We start from the raw sequence: 12,936 nt of genomic DNA on the forward strand, positions 1-12,936 counted from the left end.
GGCAGTGTAAAAGACATACTTTCAAAAATCTGAAGCCCTATCACGCTAGTGCCCAGAAAGATGCACTTGGGAAACTCAGCTGTTGACTCATATTAGTATTGATATTACTTTAAATATTTAGTTTAAAAAGGCTTTCACTATCCATAGCTCATTAACTGGAAAACTTCCTTGCTTGTATATAAATCTGAAATATCCATTTAAGGGGCAAAGTCTAATATTCCACACAACTTACTCAAATTGTTGAAATAGTCACAGAGCAATGAAATATGCAGTTTTGGGGTGACGTAAGTATCATGATAGTGTGAATCGTTCCTTTTTTCTCTCTCTCCTTTGATTTACAACTATTAGGACGTCCATAACCAGAAAAAAAAAAAAAAAGCACCTATCCACAGCATACAACGACATCCAAGAGATCCATCCACCTGTGCATCCAAAGTGGGTGGATTGGACCATGGAGTAGGTAGCAGGGATCGAGGTAAGTGGCTGCAGAGCTGGTGGCAGGAGGCTGTGACAGCACAGAAGGCGGCTGCTGTTCTGGCAGCGAGCCAGCACCACCTTTCTGGCAGAGGAGCTGGAGGATGAAGGCAGTGACTGGAAGTCTGCCCAGCCACGTGTGTTACAGCTGGCGGGACCAGTTGCTCTCTCTGAGGAGAGACTGCAGTGAATGGGCAGAGGGAAAGGAAAGGTAAGTAGACAGACAAAGAGAACTGAAGTAAAATGTCTACTGCTGTCTGCCCCTGGAGGCAAGGGGACCGACCACCCAAGGACCCCTGGGACACCACCCCCATCCCAACTTGAGGATACCTCTACCAGGCCATGGACACCCACAAAGCCCCAAGTGCTAAGTACACACACCTCCCCCCTGCGCCCACATTCTGCCACCACGCGTTGTTTTTGTTGTTGTTGTTTTTCTTTTGTTTTAACTGTGTGGGTTCCCAATTTTAGAAGCCGCTAGTTAACGCTGGTAAGAGAAACCAAAAACTTGTGCCATAGCGCCACCTTCTGGAAAGGAAGGCTCCTAACTACCAACCTGTTGCATTCTTAGGATCAAAGTAAACAAAGTCTTACCTAAATAAAAATGGTGTTCCATTTTTTATTTAGGGAATCATGGTAATACGGTATCGCAAAAAAAAGAAAGACAATTTTCCAGTAGCCAAACCCAAAGGTATGGAATATTGTGATCTAACTGATAAAGAGTTTTAAATAGCTGTTATGAAGAAATTCAATAGAAAACGCATAAAGGCAATGCAATGATATTAGGAATGAAAATAACAAGCAGAAGGAATACTTTACCAAAGAGATTAAAATTCTAAAAAAGAATCAGACAGATTTCTGGAGCTGAAGAACTCCATAAATGAGATAAAGAATGCATTACAATGCACTGGAAATAGAGCAAATCAGGTAGAAGAGGAATTAGCAAGCTCAAGGATAGAAATATAGAAATAATTCAGGTGGAAGAAAAGAGAGAGCTAAGATTTTTAAAAAGTGAAGCCTATGAGAAATATCTGATTCTATTGGAAAGGGAAACGTAAGAATAATGGGCATCCCAGAAGGAGAAGAGAGTGGGAAGGGGACAGAGTTTATTTAAAGAAATAATAGCTGAGAAATTCCCAAATCTGGGGAAGGGATGAATATACAGATCCACGAAGCTAACAGAATATCTTGTTATCTCATCACAGAAAGACCTCCAAAACACATTTTAATGAAGCTGTCAAAATTCAATTATAAAGAAGCAATTTTAAAGGTAGCCAGGGGGGGAAAAAAAAAAAAAAAAGACAGCAACCTACAGAGGTACCCCCATTAGGCTACAGTAGATTTCTCAGCAGAAACTTTGAAGGTCAGGAGATAGATAGTGGAATGACATATTCAAAATACTGAAAGATAAAAATTTCCATCTAAGAATATGTGGCAGTTATCCTTCAGATATAAAGGAGAATTAAAGCCTTTCCCAGACAAACTAAAGCTGAGGGAGTTTACCACCACTAGACCTGCCTTATGAGAAATGTTGAAAGGAGCTCTTCAAGCTGAAACAAAAAGACAAAAGTACACAAAACTCTGATTAAGATGATAAATACTCATAATTAGAATACTGTAAATCTTTTCTAGAACAGTATATTAAATTCTTAACTATAATATAATGGTTAAAGGAAAAGAGCATTAAAAATAGCTATAGATACTACAACTTGGTAATGAAATGACAGCATAGAGATCATTTCTAACATTAACAATATAAAAGGGGAAGAGTAAGCAGATGAAACCTTTATAGGTGAATGAAGATAAACTGGCATCAGCAGTAAATGGGCTATTTTACCTGTAGGATGTTTCATGTAAACTTCATGGTAACCACAAGCAAAAATCTAGAGCAGAAACATAAACATAATAAAGGGGAGAGTGAGCAAATCACCATGGAAAACCATCAACTTATAAGGGCAGACAGAAAGAGAAGAAAAAAGGAACAACAGAGAGACAAAATAAGCAGAAGGCAAAAGATAAAATGGCAATAGTAAATTCTTACATATCAATAATCACCCCTAAATGTAAGCAGATTGAACTCACCGATCAAAAGGCACATAGTGGGTGGATGGCTGAAAAAACAAGGTCCAACTCTATGCTCTCTACAGAAGACTCATTTCAGCTCTAAAGGCATATAGGCTCAAAGTGAAAGGATGGAAGATGATATTCCAAGCAAATAGAAATGAAAAGAAGGTGGGTATAGCCATCCTTGTATCAGACAAAACACACTTCAAGCCAAAAAAGGTAAGAAGAGACAAAGAAGGTCAGTAAAGGGGTCACTACATCAAGAAGATATAACAATAATAAATATGTACGTTCCCAAAACCTGATCACTGAAATATACAAGTATGTAATCATAGATATTAAGGAACAAATAGACAACAATGCAGTAATTGCAGGAATTTCAATACCCCACTATCAGCAATGGATAGATTGTCTTGACAGAAAATCAACAAAGAAACGTTGGACTTGAACCACACCTTAGAACAAATGGATTTAATAGACACATATAGAATATTCCATCCAACAGTAGCAGAACACACATTCTTCTCAAGTGCACATAGAACATTCAGGCTGGATCATATGCTAGGTCACAAAACAAATCTTAGCAAACTTAAGAAGACTGAAATCATATCAGCTATCTTCTGTGACCACAATTGGTATGAAACTAGAAGTCCACAACAAGAGGAAGATGAGAAGATCTACAAACATGTGGAAAGTAAACACACGTCTAAACAACCATTGTGTCATAGAAGAAATCAAAAAGGAAATAAAAAGTATCTCAAAACAAATGAAAATGAAAACACAACCTATCAAATATCATGGCATGCAGCAAAAGCAGATCTGGGTGGAAAGTTTATAGCAATAAATACATTAAGATGTTAGAAAAATCTCAAGTAAACAACCTAACTTTATACCTCAAGGAACTAGAAAAAGAAGAAAAAATTAAGCCCAAAGTTAGCAGAACTAAGGAAATAGTAAGTATCAGAATGCAAATAAATGAAATAGAAACCAGAAAAACAATAGAAAGGATCAAGGAAACTACAAAATGTTTCTTCAAAAAGATAAACAACATTGACAAACCTTTAGTTAGACTCAGGAAAAAAAAGAAGAGTCAAATAAATAAAATTAGAGATGAAAAGAGAAGACATTACAACTGATACTACAGAAATACATAGAATCGTAAGAGACTACTATGAACAATTATATGCCAATGGATTATACAACCTAAAAGAAATGGATACATTTCTAGAAACACACAACCTACCATGACTGAATCAGGAAGAAATAGAAAGTAGGAACAGACCAATAATGAGTAAAGACACTGTACCAGTAATTGAAAAATTCCCAACACAGAAAACTCCAGGACCAGAAAACTCCCCTGGATAATTCTATCAAACATTTAAAGAAGTAATACCAATCCTCCTCAAACTCTTTCAAAATATTGAGGGGGAGAAAACACTTCCAAACTTGTTCTATGAGGCCAGCATTACCTTGATACCAAAGCCAGATAAAGATAACACAAGAAAAGCAAACTACAGACCAATATCCCTGATGAACATAGGTGCAAAAATTCTCGACAAAATATCAGCAAACCAAATTCAAGAACACATTAATAGAAGTATATACAATGACCAAGCGGAATTTACTCCTAGGATGAAAGGATGGGTCAACATATGCAATCAATAAATCCAACACATCACATCAATAAAAGAAAAAATAAAAATCACATGATCTTTTCAATAGAGAAAGAAAAAGCATTTGACATAAAACAACATCCTTTCATAATCAAAACCCTTAACAGACTGGGTATAGAAGGAACAGACTTCAACATAAAGGCCATGTATAACAAACACAAGGGTAACATTATACCTGATGGAGAGAAATGGAAAGTGTTTCCTCTGAGACCAGGAACAAGGCAAGGATGCCCAGTCTCACTATTCTTATTCAATATAGTACTGGAAGTCCTAGCTAGAGCAATTATGCAAGACAAAGAAATAAAATATATCCAAATCAGAAATGAAAAAGTACAACTGTCATTATTTGCTGATGATATGTTTGAATATATAGAAAATCCCAAAGAATCAGCCAAAAAACTATTGAAATTAATCAACAATTTCAGTAAATTGGCAGGATACAAAGTCAACGTACAGAACTCAATTTCATTCCTCTACACTAATGATAAAGCATCTGAGAAAGAAATAAAGAAAACCATCCCTTTCACAATAGCATCCAAAACAATAAAATACTTAGGAATAAATTTAACCAAGGAAGTGGAAGATCTGTACAATTAGAACTGCAAAACTGCTGAAAGAAATCAAGGACACCAACAAATGGAAAGACACAAACAAAATCAAAGAAATTGAAGACACAAACAAATGTTCATGGATCCAAAGAGTTCATATTGTTAAAATATCAATAGTTCTAAAGCCATCAACAAATTGAACATAGTCCTCACCAAAATACCAAAGGCATTCTTCACAGAAAGAGAAGAAACAATCCTAAAATGTGTGTGGAACCACAAAAGACCTCAAACAGCCAAAGCAATCTTGAGAGAAAAGAGCAAAGCCAGAGATACCACACTTCTGGATTTCAAGCTATACCAGAAAACCATAGTAGAAAAACAGTATTGTACTTGGGGGGAAAAAAGACAAATTGACCAACAGAACAGAATACAGAGCCCAGAATTAAACCCTGGCATATACGGTCAACTAGTATTCAACAAGGAAGCCAAGAATACCCGGTGGAGAAAGGATAGCCTCTTCAACAAAGGGTGCTGCAAAAATTGGAGAAACATATGCAGAACACTGAAAGTAGACCCCTATCTCACACCACTCACAATAATTAACTCAAAATGGGTCAAAGACTTAAACATAAGACCTGATGCCATAAGAATCCTAAAAGAAAATGTTAGGGGAGAAGTTTATTGATATTGGTCTTGGCAATCATTTGGTGGGCATGATGCCAAAATAACAAACAATAAAAGAAAATAATCAAAACATGGGACTACATCAAACTCAAGAGCTTCTGCACATCAAAAGAATAAATTAATTAACAAAATGAAAAGACACCCTACAGAATGGGAGAAAAATTTTGCAAACCATTTATCGAATAAGTGATTAATATCCAAAATATATAAGGAACTCAGTCGACTCAATAACAGAAAGCAAACAATCTGGTTAAAAGATGGGAAGAAGAAGTAAATAGTCATTTCTCCGAAAAGGACATCAAACTGGCCAAGAGACACATGAAAAGATGCTCAACATCACTAATCCTAAGTGGACTGCAAATCAAAATCACAGTGAAACATTACCTCACACCTGTGAGAATGGCTATCATCAAGAAGACAAGGACCAACAGATGCTGGTGAGGATGTGGGAATGTAAATTAGTCTAACAACTATAGGAAGCAAGATGGAAGCTCCTCAAAAAATTAAAAGTAGATCTATCGTATACTCCAGGTATTCCACTTCTGGGTATACAACCAAAGAAAATGAAAATAGGATTTTGACGAGATATACGCACTCCCATGTTTATCACAGCATTACTCACAATAGCCAAGATACGGAAACAACCCAAAAGACCATCAGTGGATGAATGGGTAAAAAAATATGTGGTATACATACACCGTGGAATGTTATTCAGCCATGAGAAAGGAAGAGATCCTCCCATTTGCTACAACATTATGCTAAGAGAGTAAGTCAGATAGAGAAAGACAAGTACTGTCTGATGTCACTTACATGTGAAATCTAAAAGTTAAACCTGTGAAAAACAGAATAAAACGGTGGTTACCAGGGACAGGGACAAGAGGGATGGTCTTTAAGGGTACAAACTTGTAAGAATTGGTAAATGAGCCATGAAGATCTAATGAACAGTATAATAAATAGACAGTAATACTGTACTATAATTATATAACATGATCATGTGTATTATAATTATATAATGTGATATTACTTCAGCAATCACATTAACAGTATATAAATGTATCAAAGTAACATACTGTATACCTTAAACATATGCAATGTTACAAGTCAAATTTACTCAATAAAAAAGTGTGCAATTTTATATTTTTCTGTTCATACATTGTTCATGTGAATTACCAAATTACTGTAATTGCCAAAATCACATAATTTTCTTCTACAAATGTTGCTGCTATATAAGTTGCTTCATGGAGCAAGGACCTAATAAATTTTTTTTTTTTTAATTTATTTTTGGCTGTGTTGGGTCTTCGTTTCCATGCGAGGGCTTTCTCTAGTTGCGGCAAGCGGGGGCCACTCTTCATCGCGGTGCACAGGCCTCTCACTATCGTGGCCTCTCTTGTTGCGGAGCACAGGCTCCAGACGCGCAGGCTCAGTAGTTGTGGCTCACAGGCTTTGTTGCTCCGCGGCATGTGGGATCCTCCCAGACCAGGGCTCGAACCCGTGTCCCCTGCATTGGCAGGCAGATTCTCAACCACTGCGCCACCAGGGAAGCCCCCTAATGAATATTTTTTGAGTGAATAATTTATTTTGAAACTTTAGAGATTTTTTTTATCCTTCAATTTTCTCCACTAAAAACTGGAGACAAAATTAAGTATTTCTTTCTGTATTATATGATTGTAGAAGAGTTAAAAACTGCTGCACAAACTTTTTAAAAACCTGTGATGAACATGAAAGGGTTAGATGTTCCTTTATATTTACAGGTGTGCTTCTTCTAAAAGTCCATGTAACTTTAAAAACTTACAAAATTTAACAAAAAAATAACACCTATACTATAATATTTGATCCATAAATACTATAACAATTGTTAAAATTTTAGGACAAGATTTAAGTTACACAAGAAATTTTTACACTATGTTTGGTAATTTGGGCATTTTCATTGGAAAAAATTTAAAATAAAATAACCAACATATTCCAAAGCTAAAGATTCACTGCTTTGTGGTAGAATGAGAAAAGAGAATACACATCATTGCAAAGAAATGTGTATTTGGTGCATTATATAATCAACTGGGAGTTTCAAAAAGCTTGTCTAACTAGGATAAAACTCCATTCATATGCTGTCTTGCAATTTGGAAATACTTTCCTTTTGTCCATCCATCTCTCCTCCTCCCACCCTCTCCTTCTTCCTTGTCTTCCTCCTTTCCTCTCTTCCTTCTTTTCTCCAAGATATTCAACAGGGGACAGTTGTCAAAAAGATGTTCATAGCTAAAGGCAGCAAGTACAATCAATCCATTCAAAGCACAAGTACCTGTTAATGATCCCTCCATAAAATACCGCTTTTCTCATTTTGCCGGAGGGGGAAAAAAACAAGACAGTAACTTCTTTGTAGAGTTCCAAGAATATACACAAAATATATAGGGGAAAAAGGAAAATTTTATATTTTGGAATTTGGATCCAAATGACACCTAAAGTTTTAAAACAATTAATTCCTGGTAAATATTTTCAGGTTTAATCTACTGAAGTACACTATTATAATATAGCATTGCTGTTTAATGTAATGTTTACCTAAAAATTATTTAATTATTAATAGCAACAGTTCACTGAAAACTTGGGTCTCTGACCAAAAAGTTTCCATAAAACAATCATTATGTTTAATTGTTCATGTTTATTCAAAAATACAGGCCACTGCTGTTCCAAGAGTAGAAAACCCAATCATTTTAGGAAGTGTGTGTGTGTGTGTGTGTGTGTGTGTGTGCGCATGCACACGCATGCGTGCACGCACATATTTAACAAGTAAATAAAAAATTAGATTACTATTGAATAAAGCAGTGCATTCTCAGGTATCTCATTAGATACATATATAAAGATAAAATAACTATTTGGACGTGAAAACAAAGACTATTACAAGAGACAAAGAAGGACACTACATAATGATCAAGAAATCAATCCAAGAAGAAGATATAAAAATTGTAAATATTTATGCACCCAACATAGGAGCACCTCAATACATAAGGCAAATGCTAACAGCCACAAAAGGGGAAATCAACAGTAACACAATCATAGTAGATGACTGTAACACCCCTCTTTCACCAACGGACAGACCATCCAAAATGAAAATAAATAAGGAAACACAAGCTTTAAATGATACACTAAACAAGATGGACTTAATTGATATTTATAGGACATTCCATCCAAACACAACAGAATACACTTTCTTCTCAAGTGCTCATGGAACATTCTCCAGGATAGATCATATCTTGGGTCACAAATCAAGCCTCGGTAAATTTAGAGAAAACTGAAATCATATCATGTATCTTTTCCGACCACAACGCTATGAGACTAGATATCAATTACAGGAAAAAATCTGTAAGAAATACAAACACATGGAAGCTAAACAATACACTACTTAATAACCAAGAGATCACTGAAGAAATCAAGGAAGAAATCAAAAAATACCTAGAAACAAATGACAATGAAAACACGATCACCAAAAACCTATGGGATGCAGCAAAAGCAGTCCTAGAGGGAAGTTTATAGCAATACAATGCTACCTCAAGAAACAAGAAATACCTCAAATAAAAAACCTAACCTTACACCTAAAGCAATTACAGAAAGAAAAACAAAAAAAAACCCAAAGTTAGCAGAAGGAAAGAAATCATAAGGATCAGATCAGAAATAAATGAAAAAGAAATGAAGGAAACAATAGCAAAGATCAATAAAACTAAAAGCTGGCTCTTTGAGAAGATAAACAAAATTGATAAACCATTAGCCAGACTCATCGAGAAAAAAAGGGAGAAGACTCAAACCAACAGAATTAGAAATGAAAAAGCACAAGTAACAACTGACAATGCAGAAATACAAAGGATAATGAGAGATTACTGCAAGCAACTCTATGCCAATAAAATGGACAACCTGGAAGAAATGGACAAACTCTTATTAAAGCACAACCTTCCAAGGCTGAACCAGGAAGAACTAGAAAATATAAACAAACCAAACACAAGCATTGAAATTGACACTGTGATTAAAAATCTTCCAACAAACAAAAGCCCAGGACCAGATGGCTTCACAGGGGAATTCCATCAAACATTTAGAGAAGAGCTAACACCTATCCTTCTCAAACTCTTCCAAAATATAGCAGAGGGAGGAGCACTCCCAAACTCATTCTACGAGGCCACCATCATCCTGATACCAAAACCAGACACAGATGTCACAAAGAAAGAAAACTACAGGCCAATATCACTGATGAACATAGATGCAAAAATCCTCAACAAAATACTAGCAAACAGAATCCAACAGCACATTAAAAGGATCATAAACCACGATCAAGTGGGGTTAATCCCAGGAATGAAAGGATTCTTCAATATACGCAAATCAAACAATGTGATACACCATACTAACAAATTGAAGGATAAAAACCATATAATCATCTCAATAGATGCAGAAAAAGCTTTCAACAAAATTCAACACCCATTTATGATAAAAACCCTCCAGAAAGTAGGCACAGAGGGAACCTACCTCAACATAATAAAGGTCATATATGACAAACCCACAGCCAACATCTTTCTCAATGATGAAAAACTGAAACCATTCCCTCTAAGATCAGGAACAAGACAAGGGTGCCCACTCTCACCACTATTATTCAACATAGCTTTGGAAGTTACAGCCACAGCAATCAGAGAAGAAAAAGAAATAAAACGAATCCGAATCAGAAAAGAATAAGTAAAGCTGTCCCTGTTTGCAGATAACATGATACTATATATAGAGAATCCTAAAGATGCTCCCAGAAAACTACTAGAGCTATTCAATGAATTTGGTAAAGTAGCACAATACAAAATTAATGCACAGAAATCTCTTGCATTCCTATACACTAATGATGAAAAATCTGAAAGAGAAATTAAGGAAACACTCCCATTTACCATTGCAACAAAAAGAATAAAATAACTAGCAATAAACCTACCTAGGGAGACAAAAGACCTATATGCAGAAAACTATAAGACACTGTTGAAAGAAATTAAAGATGATACAAATAGATGGAGAGATATACTATGTTCTTGGATTGGAAGAATCAACATTGTGAAAATGACTATACTACCCAAAGCAGTCTACAGATTCAATGCAATCCCTATCAAACTACCACTGGCATTTTTCACAGATGTAGAACAAAAAATTTCACAATTTGTATGGAAACACAAAAGACCCCTAATAGCCAAAGCAATCTCGAGAAAGAAAAACGGAGGTGGAGGAATCAGGCTCCCTGACTTCAGACTATACTACAAAGCTACAGTAATCAAGACAGTATGGTACTGGCACAAAAACAGAAATATAGATCAATGGAACAGGATAGAAAGCCTAGCGATAAACCCAAGCACATATGGTCATCTTATTTTTGATAAAGGTGGCAAGAATATACAATGGAGAAAAGACAGCCTCTTCAATAAGTGGTGCCGGGAAAACTGGACAGCTACGTGGAAAAGAATGAAATTAGAACGCTCCCTAACACCATACACAAAAATAAACTCAAAATGGATTAAAGACCTAAATGTAAGGCCAGACACTATCAAACTCTTAGAGGAAAACATAGGCAGAACACTCTATGACATAAATCACAGCAAGATCCTTTTTGACCCACCTCCTGGAGAAATGGAAATAAAACAAAAATAAACAAGTGGGACCTAATGAAACATAAAAGCTTTTGCACAGCAAAGGAAACCATAAGCAAGATGAAAAGACAACCCTCAGAATGGGAGAAAGTATTTGCAAATGAAGCAACTGACAAAGGATTAATCTCCACAATTTACAAGCAGCTCATGCAGCTCAATATCAAAAAAACAAACAACCCAATCCAAACATCGGCAGAAGAACTAAACAGACATTTCTCCAAAGAAGATATACAGATGGCCAACAAACACATGAAAGAATGCTCAACATCATTAATCATTAGAGAAATGCAAATAAAAACTACAATGAGATATCATCTCACATCAGTCAGAATGGCCATCATAAAAAAATCTACAAACAATAAATGCTGGAGAGGGTGTGGAGAAAAGGGAACACTCTTGCAATGTAAATTGATACAGCCACTATGGAGAACAGTATGGAAGTTCCTTAAAAAACTAAAAACAGATCTACCATATGACCCAGCAATCCAACTACTGGACATATACCCTGAGAAAACCATAATTCAAAAAGAGTCATGTATCACAATGTTCATTGCAGCTCTATTTACAATAGCCAGGACATGGAAGCAACCTAAGTGTCCATCGACAGATGAATGGATAAAGAAGATGTGGCACATATATACAATGGAATATTATTCAGCCTAAGAAAGAAACGAAATTGAGGTATTTGTAGTGAGGTGGATGGACCTAAAGTCTGTCATACAGAGTGAAGTAAGTCAGAAAAAGAAAAACAAATACAGTATGCTAACACATTTATATGTAATCTAAGAAAAAAAAAAGAATAGTCATGAAGAACCTAGGGGCAAGATGGGAAAAAAGACGCAGACCTACTAGAGAATGGACTTGAGGATACAGGAAGGGGGAAGAGTAAGCTGGGACAATGTGAGAGAGTGGCGTGGACATATATACACTACCAAATGTAAAACCGATAGCTGGTGGGAAGCAGCCGCATAGCACAGGGAGATCAGCTCAGTGCTTTGTGACCACCTAGAGGAGTAGGATAGGGAGGGTGGGAGGGAGGGAGACGCAAGAGGGAAGAGATATGGGGGATATGGGGATATATGTATACGTATAGCTGATTCACTTTGTTATAAAGCAAAAGCTAACACACCATTGTAAAGCAATTATACTCCAAAAAAGATGATAAAAAAAATGTCCATATTTGCAAAAAAAAAAAAAAAAAAAAAAGATAAAATAGCTATTTGGTATTATTTTCACAAGGTACAACTAAACATTTCTTTAAAAATTTTTCTGAAGAGGGTGTTTTTTTCTCTTTCTGTACAAAACTTCCAAACTGTGCTGGTGTACAGCACTCATGTCAAATAGAAGGTGAAACATTTTAATTCCGCAGCAAGTGGAAATTAAAAATTCACAGAATTTGTTGAATTATACCAGGTATGGAAATGGCCTTCTCTTTCGTAAACCTGACTATATGTATATTATACATAAGACTACATATAAGCATTATATAAGATTATAGAACTTAAAATTAGTTTATAAAAGATACAAATCTGTTAACCTAAAAGGAACTCCAGATTTTTATAGAAAATGCATCATAAGATCCAATTTCATTCTATTTAAAAATCTGAGAAATCGACAAATATTTTAATCACTTACAGGAAAATGTTTCAGTTATTTCTCAGCAACAATAATTGGTGAAAGTTTCTACGTATAATAATAGTAAGATGTTAAGGACATGAATTATATTGTGTCACCCAAATACACCCAGTGGTGCTACTCATCATTCTTAACAGTTTTCACAGGTCTGCTTCCGCAAGCCAACAGTAGTCTATAAAAAAAATAGATTGGGTAAAAAAATCCACATGC

At 35.7% G+C, this 12,936-nt stretch overlaps 1 long non-coding RNA gene across 1 annotated transcript in view; it reads right to left on the bottom strand.

The window, feature by feature from the left end:
• The window catches only part of LOC309664563, a 51,074-nt gene extending 41,870 nt beyond the window's left edge, over window positions 1-9,204 (bottom strand). The window contains exon 1 of the long non-coding RNA XR_014265931.1: window positions 8,813-9,204. This is a non-coding gene — a long non-coding RNA (uncharacterized lncRNA). The remainder of the gene's footprint in view (window positions 1-8,812) is intronic.
• Window positions 9,205-12,936: the final 3,732 nt, after the last annotated feature.

This window comes from Balaenoptera physalus (genome assembly GCF_965194825.1).
Source record: "Balaenoptera physalus genome assembly, chromosome: 7".
NCBI classification, from domain to species: Eukaryota; Metazoa; Chordata; class Mammalia; order Artiodactyla; family Balaenopteridae; genus Balaenoptera; species Balaenoptera physalus.